We start from the raw sequence: 4,593 nt of genomic DNA on the forward strand, positions 1-4,593 counted from the left end.
CATGAAAGGAGTCTGGAAAATATTTTATAACACCAAAACATTGGTATTATGTTTCAATATGCCAGCGTTTTTCTGATAGAGATTTTGTAATAGAGATGGTCTGTGAGCTAACGAATCCTACCTCTAAAATAAACGGTTATCTTCCCTACTTGTGTAAACATCAAACCTAAGCATTTTCACCTTTTTTCTCTTTGTTTGGTTATCTGTTCTTCTGAGTCTATTCTGAAGTATTTGGGCAGTTCTTGATTTAGCTCAAAATTATGTATAACTGACTTTACTATACTAATGGTTTCCATGATTCTAGAGCAAGCAGAATGGCTGTCCAGGAGGATATCAAGTCTTCAATAACGATTGAAAATGGAAGGTACAAGGTAAGATGAAAAATTCTCAATGCATGCATTCCACCTCAATGAGTGGTCTGTTGGTTTTGGCTTCCTAGGGCTCTGAGGTAAAGGACAACTAGAGCTGAACCTCAGGGGGGAAAATGATAGGTACAAAGGCACAGGACAAACAAGCTAGTTATTGTCTGGAAGGAAAAAGAATGGTTCAAGAACGCACAGCTGGATGGGTCATGTAGGAAGAAGTTAATGCTTGGAAGTTTTATACATCAATTATGAAAGAGTGGCAAAAGGGATTGTGTGTTGGGTACTAACTTGTCTTTCATTTAATAGTCACATCACAATCAGAATGCTTGGCTGGAAAAAAAATACAGTGGGGGGTTGATTGAAGCTTAAAGGAAGAAAATGAACAAAGTGAATTGCAACCAATCAAGAATCCAGTCAACTATAATGAAAGGGCTAGCATTATACCGCACAAATAACACTACCAAAGACCTTTGTGTGAGATATTAAAAGAAAAAAGGAACATATAACCCTTAGAGCAATTGTAGACACACAGCAAAGTAGTCAGCTTAAAATCCAGTAAATAAGAATCATTCAAAAATAGACAAGTCTGAAGAGTATAAAAGGGTATAGAGAAAATAGTATTAGGCATAAGCTGATAACTGGAACTGTATAATGGATACAGGGGACTAGTTGTATTTTTGTGTTTAGTATTCTCCATAATAAAAAGTTTAGGAAAAATACATTATGCAGAAACTACAAAAGGTCTCTTGGTCTTTCTCTTCATTATATATGCTTTATTAGATTAAAAAGGTTTTGAATCCTCCATGCTATTAAAGAAAAACCACAGCTTCCAATTCAGCATCATTGTAACCATTTTAGTTGATTAATAATCATACCAGGGACTTTTCCAGGCATTGTGATTACATAGAGCTGGAGTGAGATCCTATCCGATTCTAGTGACATTGGTGCATGTTTGGAAAGTACAGGTTCAAGGGAGATTCTGAGGATTTTCATATGGGCAAGCTGGCTCTTTACATCCCTATCTTTGGCCTGTAAAAGCATTATGTAGCAATTCATGTACAATCTTAACCAAATCAATGTATTGTGAAGCATTTTGCTAATTCTAGGGTTTTTTTTAATGCAGCAATGTTTGACTTCTCATAGAGCCTATTGTCATTTTTCTTGCATCAGTTTCCAAACCTCATGGATATTTCCCATTTAACTCATTCAGTTTCCATATTAAGCTTTGTCACAAGCACTCTCTTCCTTTTTTATGGGAGCTAGTTTCATAGGTAGTCGGAGTCTCATATTAAGGATGGATCTCACGTTTGGCTTGCTGTCCCAGTCAGTCTTGAAAAAATACTTTCATTATTATTATTTTGGTAGATCTAAACTCAGAGCCTTCAGTTTGCTTTCCTGGCTGCCACTCTTAACACTTGAGCCTGGCCACGAAGCCCAGCTTTTTGCTGGTTATTTTGGAGATGGGAATCTCAATAACTTTTCTTCTGATGCTGGCTTTGAACTGTGATCTTCTGAATTTCAGGCACCCAACCAGCCAGTATATCAGGTGTGAACTACCAGTGCTTACTTTCTATCTTGAAATTCTTAAGTTTATCCTTGAACTTATGTTGCCTGAGAAGTCTGAGGATACCAAAAACACACGTGAACAGAGTAGATGTGTCTATGTGTGTGTCCAACATTCCTTATTGCCCATTCACATACACACTTCATGATGCCATGTGAGCACTTGGTTCCAGATGACCCACACATGGCAGAGTTCTGAGACAAAGGAAGTCCGAGTATAAGTGAATGTGTGGGGGTACTGAGAGTCCCAAGAAGCCATGCTTTCCATTTGAACCAAACTTGTTCCAAACAGAAAGAGGCAATGACAGAAATACACATGACCAAAGAACTCTACTATAGCCTTTCTTATGCATGTTTTTGCTTTGTATTAGACAACCACTTTTGTTGAAATGGATGAAAGAAAAGGAAAATATAGGGTATCACATCTTTTTTTCTCCTAGACTTTACTCATAATTAAAGTCAAGTCCAGATAAAATGGATAAGTTGGAACTGTACAATATAAAAATGAATGATAAAGACTTATAAGTTTTATTTTTTTCTTAGAACAGCATTAAATAGCAAATAGAAAAGTTACAAGAGATTATGGAACAAAGGAGAAACACATGTATTTTAATGGTAGTTTTTTCTTGATTTTTGAGCAAGAAAACCATGTCTTCTTTTTGTTCTGGCTTACTTGGAGCACATTGTTATGTGCTCTGAGCATAAGTCCCTTCCTTCAACAGCCTTTTGAAGACCCCTATTGATCCCCTCTGGTTTGAAGGGTACTGTTGTTCTCCAGGTTTTTCTGATGCTTCATTCGTGGAATCTAGAACTGGACACAAACTGAAGTAATCCATGGACTTGGTGATACTAGTGGAAAGGCATCTGTTGCAGGTGATACTAGTGGAAAGGCATCTGTTGCAATGAAAGACAGGGTGATTTCCCAATCCCCAGCTCATCTTGACTTGTCTTAAAGAAGCAGTCATATGCTATATGCTACATTGGTAAGGTTGGTTTTCCCTTTGGTCGTTGGCCATTTGTAAATATTGAAGTGTAAGAATCAAATTAACCTAAAAGGGCTAAAATACTTTTTTAAGTGGGGAAATCTGACATAGATTTATTAAGCCACCCACACATATTTAAAAATGACAAGGGCTAGCTGGGTGCTGGTGGCTCATGCCTGAAAGCCTAGCTACTCAGGAGGCTGAGATCTGAGGATCTCGGTTCAAAGCCAGCCTGGGCAGGAAAGTCCATGAGACTCTTATCTCCCATAAACCACCAGAAAACTGGAAGTGGCGCTGTGGCTTAAATGGTAGAGCACTCGCCTTAAGCTGAAGAGCTGAGGGACAGCGCCCAGGCCCAGAGTTCAAGCCCCATGACTGACAAAAAAAAAAAAAAAAACTGAATTATAAATGGTTAGTTTTGAAACTACAAATTAAGAAATGATCCTGGTTTTCAGCATTTTCCATTAGAAGCAAACCAGTATGGTTGACATGTCATCCTATTTATTTTAAAGCAACTGAACAAGTCTGTTAAAATGAAACTCAAAACATACTTTTGAACACCAAGATTGCAAGTCTTTGTACTATTAAAAAAGTGGGGAGAGGTAGGGAAGCAGCCAGCAAGAATTTGCCATGGTCCTCAAAAGCTAATGCCTCACCTTGGTTTTCCTTAGAGATCGTGAAGTGGTACATGTAGGAAGAACTGAAGACATTCTTTCGTGAGCCTCTATCACTATAGTTAAGAATCAAAATTTTTTTTTAAACTTCACAAGTATTCAAAGGGTCACAGCAAAAGTACAGGTGAAGAATTATGGAGACTTTTAGTAGATTATGGAAGAGAGAAGAGCTCTGCACTGATTAACAGGGAAACACAGTGCAAAGGAAGGAAGATTAGACAAACTGGTTGAGAGACCCAAATGACACTGGAATGTGCCATTTATTGGCCTGCCCTTCAGAACTCTGACCTCTGGGATTTCAGTTCAAAATACATCCATTCAAGGATCTTAGGATTGGGGAAGTGACTCTGCCCCTGGTTGGAGCTGCAGAATGAGGACCTAGATAGTACTAATTAAAACCTGAGCAATTTTCTCTATAGAAACCCCATAAGTAGTAGGTAAATTCAGATTTATCATGTGTCTAATGTTAGGTATATGTGGGCTGGCAGGAATGTAGGACCTATGTGCCTATGGGAAAATGATTTCTAAATATCAGGAAACTTACAAAGAACTGTGGAACCCTCACCTTGTTCTAAGTTAGGGGACTGCCTGTTTTAAAGAAGGCCGTGGATCAGACAGGGTAGGGCTAGACAACTCAGAGGTATATAAATAGGCAGAACAGGTAGAAAGTTTTGTAAGCAGTGACTGGCTTCATCAAAACTTCTTCATGAAGAGTTCTGCAGAGTAAAATAAAAGCACAGCAGAAGCATTTTTGGCAAAATGTGTGAACATCACAACACAAAACTGATCAGGAAGCCAACCTTTTATAAGAAACTAAACAAAATCTGAGTGCCAGTGGCTCACAGCTGTAATCCTAGGTATTCAGAAGGCTGAGATCTGACCATCACAGTTTGAAGCCAAGAAAATTCTGAGACTTATCTCCAATTAACAACAACAACAACAAAAAGCTAGAAGTAGAGCTGTGGCTCAAGTGGTAGAGCTCTAGCCTTGAGCAGAAGAGCTCAGGGA

At 38.4% G+C, this 4,593-nt stretch overlaps 1 long non-coding RNA gene across 1 annotated transcript; it reads right to left on the reverse strand.

The window, feature by feature from the left end:
* Positions 1 to 2,442: 2,442 nt before the first annotated feature.
* LOC122104313 lies at positions 2,443 to 4,478 on the reverse strand. The gene is made up of 2 exons (XR_006146910.1): positions 3,568 to 4,478; positions 2,443 to 2,822 (listed from the first exon to the last, which is right to left on the reverse strand). It is a non-coding gene; the product is annotated as an uncharacterized LOC122104313 (long non-coding RNA).
* Positions 4,479 to 4,593: the final 115 nt, after the last annotated feature.

The sequence above is a fragment of the Dipodomys spectabilis genome, unplaced genomic scaffold, assembly GCF_019054845.1.
Source record: "Dipodomys spectabilis isolate Male_0828 unplaced genomic scaffold, ASM1905484v1 ptg000024l, whole genome shotgun sequence".
In the NCBI taxonomy this organism is placed as follows: Eukaryota; Metazoa; Chordata; class Mammalia; order Rodentia; family Heteromyidae; genus Dipodomys; species Dipodomys spectabilis.